This window comes from Musca domestica, unplaced genomic scaffold (assembly GCF_030504385.1).
Source record: "Musca domestica strain aabys unplaced genomic scaffold, Musca_domestica.polishedcontigs.V.1.1 20, whole genome shotgun sequence".
Classification (NCBI taxonomy): domain Eukaryota; kingdom Metazoa; phylum Arthropoda; class Insecta; order Diptera; family Muscidae; genus Musca; species Musca domestica.
In genome coordinates, this window is record NW_026712250.1 from 1,899,902 (window position 1) to 1,912,748 (window position 12,847).

Here is a 12,847-nt window from a genome sequence, read left to right on the forward strand (position 1 = left end):
AAAATTTTCGTTCGAAAGATGGCAGACAGACACACAAACAGACGGGCGGACATCTAAGCTAATTTGTCTTAGAATTTTACGCTGATCCAAAATATATGCACTTTGTAGGGTCTATCATGAATATTTCGAGAAGTTACAAACGGGATGACAAAGCTTCCACTCTTCGCAAGTCCCGCTCGCGAGCCTGTTTCACTACCTACTTCTGAGGTGCAGGAAAAGTACAATATATTGTTCAATAGTGGAAGCTGTACCAAATTTTCGAACTTTGGCTGTCTGCAAAAACAAATAACTCTTAGCGACCCTTTTAATAAAAGTTTGTCAAATGTCGAACGATTCGGTCATGAATAAAGTAACTTAATATTTAATACTTAAATCAGGTTCTTTGTATTTCCTTCGCAGAATATCTGGCTTCAGAATGAGGTAGCCATGAACATCCACAATAATCTTGATGAAATGCACTACTCAATTTCTAAACAGACTACTTTTTCCATTCCTTTCTCTAATTTTATGCAGTGCTAATCCCATTTAATCCCCTTTCGTGTCCCAAACCCCCATTCTAAAGTGCCAACAATATTCCAAGAAAACCAATTGATTCCTCATTAAAACAAAACTGCACTGGATCACCACACGTCTTCCACACAATTACCTTGATATTTATTACGGATTATCCAAGAAGAAGAACAACAAAAACCTAACAACTCATTAAACACAAACATAGTTCACCAAAGGGGTTAAGAACTTAATAAATGGAGAACAGAATGCTGAGAACAAGAGCAGAAGCAGCAGCACACGAAACAGCAGGATATCTTGATATTAAAAGAAAACTTTAATGAGGAGCCATTAAGGCAGCCACAGGTATTGATCCGTTTAATTAGAGCAGAGATGCCCTGGCACAATTACGTACAGCTTCCAATAACAAATTACTTGAGCAAGTCATAGATTAAAGCAATATATTCTGCCAATGCAGCGAAGGAGAGACAGAGGGAAGGAAATCGTAATTATAGATATCGATTACGACTTTCCAAAACCGAAATGAAATTATTTTCAATTAATATTTATGTGGTTAAATATACAAGTCAATGAGCATGTGTTTCTAACTTGATTCGTAGAGGATGGCAACACCAAAAGAGAATAAGAGAGATGGAGAGAGAGCGAGTGAGAGACAAGGGGAAAATCACGTAACATCAAGAGAATTTGTTGAATTTACATTTGGCAAATGCAAATAATGTCAAATCCCAAGTGGCACATATACACATACATACATATCTATATATTTGAAAATATTATATACATATATACAATATTTAGAATATTTACTTATGCATTCTTATTGTGTGTGTGTGTGTATGTTATGAGTGTACATTGCTGTTGGTATTCTTAAAAGAAGCCAAAGTGTATGCCAACTGTCTGTGGATTTTTTTTTTTGGTATAAATATAAATTAATGTATTTATATGACATTTATAACATATCCCCATTTACATTATGAATATTTTCCCTAAGAATACTTGTTCATATACGAAAATACACTATACAAAAAATATATATGTAAAGCTCTAAGTGCAGACTTGGTATTTTTTGGGGAGGATCATTTTGAAATCTTCATTCAATATTCATAATTTATTAGGCAAAAACGCTCATGCTGAATATTTTAAATAAGAAATAACCGAAAAATACAATCCTTAGGGTAAGTTTACACACCATAAGAGAAACATATGTAAAAAAAGTTCTTCGCATTTAGTTTCAGCATTGTTACAGCATACTTTTCGGGCGCTCCCAACAATTGTTTAACTATATTAAGACTATATACCATACAATCTATATATTTTACCACAAAAAGTACTGTATTATACACGTAAGCATTATTTATACGTACTACTTCTTAGTTTAAAAATGGTTGGGAATCGGGAATGTTAAACAGATACAAAGTTGAAATCCACGCAGTGAAGGTACCTTATAGCACCACCTTACAGCAAAGCTGAGGAAAATTATAAGAATAATTTTTTTTAGAGAAATTTAAAATGTCCTTTTTTATTACATTTTCCAATATATTTTCACTTTCTATATCCTCCACCATAGTATGGAGGGTATATTATGTTTGTCATTCCGCCTCAAAATATAAATTTTAGATCTCACAAAGTATATATATTCTTGATCAGCATAAAATTCTATGTCGATTTAGTGATGTCCGTCTGCCTGTTGTCAGGCAAAAATTTTGCACACATGTTTATTTTGCAAGTTCGGAAATGGGCCATGTAGATCCACGTTTTCATATAGCCCTCATATAACGGTACCTCCCGATATTCGTTATTTTGATAATTTTAGTGACGTTAATCTCCGGAATTGTTTGAAATTTGGCATTTGAAGTTCGTAATGGATACTACAGCCTAAAGGGCTAAGTACATAAGAAGCTTGAAGTCATGACTAGGCATATTTTGTGACATTTCACAAAGGGATTACAGAGCCGCACTAAAATCCAGCCGTCGTTTTCCATTATAATTTGACATTAATATGCCTAGCCATGACTTTAAGCTTCTTATGTACTTAGCCCTTAAGACAGGAAATGTTCTGTGCAGGTTCACGTCTTCCTACAGCACCCATATTCGATATTTTAATGATTTTAGCGAAATTATTCACCGGAATTGTTTCAAATTTGGTATTTGAAGTTCATAATGGTACGATAGAAAACTGCCCACGTTTAGATATAGCCCCAATAAAAAGGTCCCTCCCTATATTCGGTATTTTGATGATTTTAGCTAGATTTTTCACCGATTTTTATTTTCATGTTTCGCTTTTTAATATTATAATGGCTTTTGACAAAAATTTGCCAATTGGTCTGTTACAGAAATTGCAAGAATATACTATTTTTGAAATATTTTTCGACATAATAAAGGGAAAATAGGGAAAATCGTAGTAAAAACTTTTACATTCTTGCAGTTCTAGAACAGACCATATGCAGGTCCACGTCGTCATACAGGCTACATTAGCCATTTTTAAGACTAAAACAGAATTTTTAACGGATTTTATTTATTTGAAAATTGCAAAACTCGTTCCAAATGGTGGAGGGTATTCAACGTTCGACCCGGCCGAACTTACAGCTTTTTTTACTTGTTTTTCATTTACTAAATAAAAAACAAGTAAAAAAGCTGTAAGTTCGGTCGGCTGTAAAACAAATATTAATGTTTAGTTCATTAGATCTTTTTAATATATTCTATTGAACTAGTTCCTTTCTGAACTACAGATTATAACGACTAATAGTTACTTTACATTGCACAATATTTTTTTCATAGAAAAATAATTTTTTGTGTCTAGTTCAATAGATCGTTTTAATATATATTTTGATTTAACGACTTATATTATGTTTACATTATACTAGTTTCAGTAAAATGTAATTTTGTAATTTACCTTGTCAAATTTCGCTGCATAGAAAACAAATTCCCATCTCTGATTTGTGCGTATACAATGGTCTAAAAAAATAAACCTTTTCAAAATGAAACGTTGTCAAATGAAAATGTTTGAAAAAATTTTTAAACATATGATTGCATGACTTTACCTCCATAACTCTGTCATGTGTAAACTTATCCTTTGGCGATATTCTTGAGAATATTTATTTCAATTGCTATTTGATTCTACTTTAATTAGAATTGTCTATCTCGCGATTCATCAAACAACTAGCACTGCATTTGTTAAGGCGTATTACAACAAATTTTCCTTTCACACCTTTTTTTCCGTACACTGAAATCCGTTTTTCCACTCCAAGAAAGGCCATCCATTTGAAAAAAGGTGATTTAATGTAAAATGAATGGCACGCACACACACGACACAATGGCAACCTTTTTGCAATAACTTATACCTCTTCAACACACATATGTACGTACAAATTAACTCTGCATATGTATATGCATGCTTATGCAAGTTATGAGCTTTGAAAGACAAAATGAAAGTTTGCTATGGGCAAAGAGCTAAATAAGTGGGCAAAAAATGTATGCGAAGGAGAAAGTATCGTTTCTTAGTATTCCGACCAAAATTTTAGAGGAAATCCTAATACAACTCGGAATTCAGACAAACGAAAATTTATTGAAAGGAAGCTAAATTAATGAGTCAAAGAGAGATAAATTAACAAAATCGTACCATGGTGCAATTAAATAAAAGTAACCTCATTTCAAATCAGCATTCCCAACTCTGTATTTTATATAATTTACACGGTCAAATTTAACTGCATAGAAAATAGGTTCCCAACTCTGATTTGTGTATATCCAATATATTGATGAATAAATATTTTGACAATGGAATGTTGTCAAATGAATAATTTTGAAAAATATTAAACAAATGATTTCATGGCTTTACCTTCTTAAGGTGGAATTACATAAAACGCTTTTTTGACTGGCTTAAGTCGTCGGCAGGGTTCTTCGAAAAGAACAAAGTATCAAAGGGCCAAAAACGAACTAAGTCAACCTAAAATTCCTTTGTTTCTCTACGAAGAAGCCAGCCGATGACTGAAGCCAACCCAAAAAACCTTTTTATGTTCTTCCACTCTTAGTTCTACCATGAATCGTACTTTCTCTTCAATAATCTCTCCAAAAAGTATTTCTAGAAATGACCGAGTTCAATTCAATGATTCATTGACTGGGACGACTGAACTAATTGCCTGTTTCTTCAAGGCAATCGAAAGGCAATTTCCACTTTCTATTTGAAAGCAATTCAGTTTATCCATCTTCTCTTCCAGGGGGTAAAGTACTCAGAGGGAACACCTTGTGTGGATTTTCAGACTATTTCATTGAAAAATGTGGCTAAAATCATCGAAATACCGAATATCGGTAGGGGGATATACGATATCGTGGACCTACATAGAAAATTCTCTCTCAGGGGTTAAAGTACTCACAGAGAACTCCTTGTGCAGAATTGGCTAAATGGCTAAAATCATCAAAATACTGAATATTGGGAGTTACAGTTACATGGGGGATATGCGATATCTTTGACCTTTATAGACAATTCTTTTTCAGAGGGTAAATCACTCACAGAGAACTTCTTGTGTAGAATTTCAAACAATTTCATTCCAAAATGTGGCTAAAATCATCAAAACACCGAATGTAGGGAGATACACGAACTTATATAGACAATTCTTTTTTGGGGGGTAATGTAGTCACGGAGAACTCCTTGTGTAGAATTTCAGATAATTCCATTAAAAAATGTGGCTAAAATCATTAAAATACAGAATATCGGGAGGTACAGTTATATGGGGACTATACGATATCGTCGACTGATATAGCCCATCTTCGAACTTGAAATGCCTGCATACAAATAACAGTTCGGCGCAAAATTTTAGCTTCCTATTTTTGACTCTAGCGTGATTACAACGGGCGGATAGACGGACAGGACTAAATTGTCTTAGAATTGTACGCTGATCAAAAACTTATATGCTTTGTCGGGTCTAAAATTATTATTTCGATTAGTTACAAACGGAATGACGAACTTAATATACCCTCCATACTATGTCTGGTGGAGCGTATAAAAAATCCGGAACAGGTATGAGCTTTTAGGCAAGCGCCCTACAGTAGTGGATATAATTTCAAATACAATAAATAACGCCATCTATAATTGAATTGTAAGAATATATTTTTAAGTGTATTATGTTCATGGCAGAAGAATACAGGTGGATGTATCAACCCCTTGGAACCTTCATGTGTCAAAATGTTTCTTCAAAACTAGATTTGCATATTATCTTTTCCCATAAGACGCCAATCACAGGTCGTTATGATATGCATTTGTTAACATTTTTTACAAATTTGAATAGTTTTTGATTCAAAAATTCCATATTCAAAATTGGTTTGACTGTGTCGATGCGACTACCTGTTTTCTTCTACGATGCTCCCTCTCCCAGGGCGTCACTTCTGCCTCTTTTCTTATTATATAAATGCGGTTTGCACTTCTACACTAGCAAAATCAGATAATAATGCCATCTACACTTCAATTGTAAAAATGTCTTGTCAATGCATTATTTTAGTCACAAAGACAGTGTTTACATTGAAGCCTTAAACCAAGATGTTTGAAATATCATGATCTATTTGAGATATATATGTTTTTATACATTTGAGGTTAATTTATTTTACTTTGATAACATAACATATTATTATGATATGACATTTTATTATGAATATACGTGATACCAAAAATACTGTAGTTGAATGACTCGTTTGTGTCGTCATGGGAACCTGGCATAATTTAATTTTAAAGAGCGCCTTTTTTTCGTCTTTTCAAAATCTGCATTGGCATCCCTGTTCCCATGTGTGTGTGAGGGGACCACGATAGACGACGAACAACTTTAATATGTTGTGTTTTTGCAAGCACAATTTTGCTCTTACTTCCACGACCTAACTATGTTTGTTGTTGATGTTGTTGTTGTTATTCCTTGTGCTTGTCAAGAGGGAGTGGAGCACAAAGAAGAGGAAACGAGGAAACGAAGCAATAACAACTATTACTATCCTTGTTTGTAGGTGTGTGTGTATGTGGGTGTTTGTGGGGGGTGTGTGTGCATGTGCAGTTCCACTCGTACCCCACACAGATATGAAAACCTTGAAGACGTCGTTTACATTTGGACACCAGAGCCCAAACACCCAGAACACAACGCAAAACGTCAAAATAAAGAAAACTTTGTTGAGTGGTTGAGTTTTTAACTTTAATTTGCTTCGAGGCAATATCAACAGCAGTAAAAACTCAACAACAAAAACCTAACATTGCCTAGCATTGACACAAGACAAGAAGCAAGGATAAAAATGTCCTTTAGACAATTGCATAAAATTTATGGGTGTTTGTGTGTGTGCAAACATGTTTTTTTTTTTTTTTTTGTTGGTGTGTGGACATTGTTTTCCAAATATTGTCTTAAATAAAGAGGAGAAAAAACATATTTGGGATTTCTTAAAAAATGTTTTTTTTTTTTTTTTTTTGGAAAATTCTTGCTGCAGTCTGGGATTTGTTTTTTTTTTTTTGCCCATTGGCTAGGTATGTATTGTTTTTTTGTTGTTGTTGCTGTAAATATTACAATATTTCTTTTTTATTTGTTTTTTATTTTTTTTTTTTTTTTGCTGTCAAGCAATAATTGTTTTCTTTGCTGTTGTTGCCGGACAATTAAAGGAAGGCTATAAAAATATGGAAATGTCGCATTCTTTTAATATTGCCCCGAGTTTCAAGGAGGAAAGTATTGTTTTTATTGAAGCTCTCCTTTAGGAAGGTTTGTTGAAAAATGATATAGTGTAAACGTTTATGCTAAACCACGTTTGATACGCGTGATAGTGTGATTTTTTTATTTTTGGCTGGAGAATCACAAGTGGCTACCGTTAGAGCACTCCAGTATTCAAATGTGAATAAATCTTTTGTGTCTCGTCGTACCATCGCTCGTTACCGTGATTCTGGTAGCATAGCCCGACGTCATGGAAGTGGAGGGAAGAAAAGAGCAACAGCAGCAGAAATGGTTCGAAAAGTAAAGAAGCGACTTGATCGAAACCCTCGCGTCGCAGTGGCCGAAAAATGTCTCGTGAGCGGAACATATCGCAATATTCCATTCGGCAAATATTGAAAAATGAGCTCGGGGGTAAAGCCATTGGAATTCCAAAAAGTGGAAGAACTTGCACCGCAACAGAAAGAAAATAGACCCAAAACAACTAAAGAGTTGCTTCACTTGGCCGAAAGTGGTGAACTGTCGAATTTAGTTCGAATTTGGAAAGAAAATAGACTCAAAAAGGCTAAAGAGTTGCTTTGTTTGGCCGAAAGTGGTGAACTGCACTGCCGAATTTGGTTTTCTCCGATGAGAAAACATTCATTGTCCAGCAGTTTGTAAACAAATAAAATGATCGCGCCAAAGAGGTCAGCTGAAAATGTGGACCTTCGGTTGGCCACCAGAACTCAAGCGACGGCCATTGTGATGGTGTGGGCCGCCATAACAGCCGATGGTCGCTCTACGCTCTCCCTTCGTATTACTCAACCGTGGCATCAGAATAAATGCCGAATATTCTGGAGGGTGTATTAAAGCCTTGGGCACGCAAACATTTTGGCCACAGACCTTGGATACTCCAACAAGACTCAGCACCATCGCACTCTGCACGCGCCACCCAAGAATGGTTACAAAATGAGGTTCCTCGATTCGTTTCCAGTGCATAATGACCACCAAAATCTCCGGATACCAATCCGTTGGACTATTGTGTCTGCGGTATTTTGGAAAGCAAGGTTAGCGCTAAAAAAATACCAAAGTATCGATCACCTCAAGCAAGCGCTTCGCCGGAAATGGGCTAAAATGCCGCAGAGCAACATTCGGGCAGCGTGTGACGGTTTCATTGCCCATTTGAAGGCTGTTTAGATGAGAAAAGAGTCCGATCTCCCTTTTCGATTGTCAATTCAATTCTAGATCCTGCTCGGAGGATCAATGTTTTTAATAATGAGAATAGAGTCCAATCTCCCTCTTCGATTGCCAACTCTTTTCCCTATTCGGCTCGACTAGAGCAATGTTTAGTGAGAAAAGAATACACGAACCAAAGGTGACCAATTCGAACAAATCTAAACTCATTCTAAAATTTGATGCTATTTCCAACGTTATTTGCTCTCATTCAATAAAATTTAAAAAAAAAATAAAAATTATGGCATTTGACTTTGTTGTAATTTTTTTTATCTCATCCTGTAGGTACTTCCAGGCTGTCGTTCAATAACTCAACATTTCAAAATTGGCGTTGCTGATATTTTCTTGCAAAAATAATTAGAGTCCAATCTTCAAATTCAAATTGAGATCTTTTCCTAAATTTTTCACCATTTGCCAAAAAGTATGCAATCGTTTTGTTGGCTCCCCACATTATGCTCTTAATTTGTATGTCGCATGGGTATTTGTTGTTGTTTTTGTTAATCCTTTTTTTTTTGGTGCAACGATGTTACAATTTTGCCCAATTGATGTCATCCTTTCCAATGAAAAGAAGAATGAAAAACAAACGATGTTCTAGATTTTAGCATACTTTTGAAATGAGCAATATAGCATACCACACAGGGATTCGAGCTGGGGGGAAGGGAGGCCATAGCCTGTATTTTCTATGCCAGTTTATTGACACTATTTGATTTTGGACCAACATTTCGATTTACAATGTCTGCCGTTATTTGGAAATCTCATTTGAGACCAACAAAGCACACACAACGGTGATACTTGGGCCAACAACATTCGTTGATCCCCAAAAGTATGCCACATTGTTGGTGTTGCTGTGTGGCTGTGTGCGCCAGGTGTTTTTTGTGAGTGTGCTATTTTTGATTGTTGCTGCTAACGTCGTGACCCTTTATACCCTTAAAATGGGGGGGAAGGAATCTTTATGTATCACATGAGAATCATACTTTTTAATGGCATTTGAAAAAGTTTGGACCTTGTGATATAATTTTATCAGAAATTAAGGAAAAAGGGTTTTATTGCTGGAGAAGTTGTCCCCTTTTCTAGCCAAGTTGTCTTTTTTTTGTAGAAATAATTAACTTTTGCTCTTTTCCGTATTTCTCCCCCCACACCTACCCTACCCTTGGCCTCACCATTTATTTTTGGAATGTTTAGTTTCATTAATATTTCATTAGCGATTTTTTGGGTATTACCTTTCCTCTCTCTCTCTCTCTCTCTGCCTTTGGCCTACAACTAGGCTTTTCTGTTTCTTTTTTTTTCTTTTCCTTTTTTTTTTGCCGTTAATAATCCTCTAATATTTTATTATTTATATTTTCCGTTTAAAATGGGCTTTGTTTTATATATTTTTTATTAATTTCCATCAAAACACATTCCACATTGCACAAATTTATTCTCCACTTTTTTTCTTTTTTTTATTGAAATTTTTTCACTTTGCAGCTCCCCAAAATTATGCTACATATTTCTGGTGCCCTCTTTGCTTGTTCCCGTTTTTTTGTTCTTTTTTATTTATCCATGCCCTTTGCCAGGCATTTTTCGTACGTTATCATCACGCGTATGCTCCACTATAAACTGAATGTAGAAAAATTTTCCTCAAAGCTTCTAACCCTCAATGAAAGGCAAACACAGTTTTGCTCACATTACACACAGAATTTTTTTTTATGTTTTGTTAGTATACTTTTAGGGGTTCATTGGGGATAAAGATGAATTTTTATATGGGAGAGCGAAATGTTAGAGAGGGAGAGAGAATGACGAAAAAAGCTTTTTTTCACAGCTGTTTCAAGGAATTTATCTGAGAGTAATCTTTATGTGGCTCATAGCCACAATGTTTAACAGGGAGTGTGGCCCATGTTGCGGTTTTTATAATCATATTTATGTAGAATTTGGTATTGATATGGAATTATACTTTATAAAAAAATAAGGGCTCTGTTCCAGAACCTGCAAGATTCTACTAATTCTGCAATTCTTCTCGATATCATAGAGGGAAAATCGGTCATTGTAGTAAAAACTTTTACATTCTTGTAGTTCTGGAACAGACCAAATAGTTTTTAGATATTATTTTGATATATTTTATATACTTCTTAAAACATCCAAAAATATTAAGGATTTTTTTGGTATACTAATAAATGTCCAGTACTTCTTATGCGAACATCTAATTTATATCAAGTTATGGGTGATTTTTATACCCTCAGCCATATGGCTATAGAGGGTATATATCATTTGATATGGTCAAAACGTGCCTAGGCGAAATAAAGGTTTAAGATCCTAGGTCTCTTTGGACCAAATCTGTTTCAGAACATTTGGAGTGGATCCGTCTGTCTGTCTGTCTGGTTGGTGCTCACGAAAACTCTCGAAGGGAGTATCCGATTTGGTCCAAACTTGGTACATCGTAATATTTTTGTCAAACTTAGATCGAGTTCGGAGATGGGCAATATCGGCCCACTCCTTCTGGTACCTCCCCCACAAAAAATGTCGAAATTTTTGAAAAATATATTTTTTGCACAGAAAGAGAAACGATAATCCGATTTAGCTCCATCTTTGCACAGGCTAATATTTGCGTCAGTGTTAGTTCTGGTGTAAAAATGGACAATATCGGTCCACTCCATCAAGTACCTCCCACAAATGTTTAACATTTTGAATAATTACAACTCTCATAAAATGTGATGTAAGAGTCCGATTGTCTTCAAATTTCACATATCCCAATATTTATATTAACCCAAGATCTGGTGTTAAGATGGAATATATCGGCCCACTCCTTCTAGTACCTTCCCCACAAATGGTCGAAATTTTCAAAAATATATATTTTTTGCACAGAAAGAGAAACGATAATCCGATTTTGCTTCAACTTTGCAAATCCTAGCATTTGCGTCAGTGCTAGGTCTGGTGTTCCTACCGTTCACTTAAACCCAAAGTATAGCAAATTTAGTACCACCTCTTATTCAGTACCAGCTCTTATACTTAGCACACGTTTCGAAAACCTCGCCTTTATATCAACCCTACTTTCACAACCTTCTTCTTATGCCAGGATTTTAGCTTTATCCCTCTGGTCATTTAGTATTATGGTACCAAATTCAGCACCCTTTTTGTACTTAAAGTACACCTTATGTTCGAATTTCCAACATCATCCCATACCCCATCAGCTACTCTCATTACAAATTTCCCATGATAATATTAAGAAGGTAAAGTCATTTTAAATAAGCGTACCCATCTCTGCATTTTCTGTAATTTACCTTGTCAAATTTCACATCAAATTTCCACCTCTGATTTGTGTACTTACAATGGATTTATAAATATATATATTGAAAATGAGATTTTGCAAACGAATAATTTCGAAAAAAAATGGTAAGCATTTTTCTAGTACCTTTTAGTTCATTTAGTAAACTTATAGTACCAAAAACCGAGCCTGATGTCGCCCCTACAATCAACATGTAAAATTTCGGGATTTTAACAAAGGTCTGGGCATTGATGTATCATTTACTCAAATTTATTCTTGCTCTGTTCCGAAAACCTGCAAGAGTCTACTACTTTTGCATTTTTTTTTTTTCGATTATCGTAATGAAAATTTGTTCATTCTTGTAGTTCTGGAACAGAACATTTATTTTTTAATATAGATGGAAAATCAGTCATCATATGCTTCCATTCCAGAACTACAAGAATTTAAAAGTTTTTAGTTCGATAACCGATTATGAAATAACCCTTTATGAAATCAAAGAACATTGCAAGAATAGTAAATTCTTGCGGGTTGATGTTAAAATACAACTCTAAATATGCCAAATATGTATTTTCATCATTTTCCTGACAGTTATAAAAAATCGCAGTGTTGGCATCACTTCTTGAACCCATATCTTTCATTTTCTCTCTCCCATTTAATAATGCCTTTCTTTATCTGCGGTCTTCTCTATTTCTCTACTGGGTTTTTTTATTTTATCTTAATATATTGTCTGAATTTTCTCTCGCTCTCTCTCTCTCTATCCCTTTTGGTGTTTGTTTAACTTGAAGCAAAACTTTGACAGATAAGTTGACAGGCACGCACATGTTAAATTTATTAATATCATTGTCTGGTTGTTGTTACTGTTGTTGGTATTTGCTACTCCTAACGTACAACATTTCGACAGTTGTTGTTGGAGTTGTTTATACTTCAGACATGCCTCCTCCAAACAACCAGAGTTCCCCAGAGTACAACTCATGTTTTTCTATTCCCTGGCCATATATATATTGTTGGGTATGTATGTATGTGTGTGTGGTGTTGTATAGAATACTATCATACTTCCTTGCTTCCTTCATTCCCTTACATGAAGCATTATGAAGTGAAGTGAATACTACATTATTTTTTACCATTCTTCCACAAAGAAGAGCCACGTGATTGAGGAATATGTTTTTTTCTTCTACATCTTTTCTTTTTTATTACTTCTTCTTCTTCTTCTTTTGTTTGGTACTAC

The 12,847-nt window shown here is 34.8% G+C and overlaps 1 protein-coding gene across 5 annotated transcripts in view; it reads right to left on the bottom strand.

Moving 5' to 3' along the window:
• Positions 1-12,847, bottom strand: part of LOC101887861 (serine/arginine repetitive matrix protein 2) — a 58,674-nt gene that overhangs the window by 30,582 nt on the left and 15,245 nt on the right. Inside the window, exon 1 of one of the 5 annotated variants that reach the window (XM_059122340.1) lies at positions 9,605-10,116. The exons of the other annotated variants lie outside the window; for them this stretch is intronic. The gene's annotated coding sequence lies outside the window, so the exon portion shown is untranslated. Of the gene's footprint in view, positions 1-9,604; positions 10,117-12,847 lie in introns of those variants that run through there. 5 annotated transcript variants of the gene reach the window in all.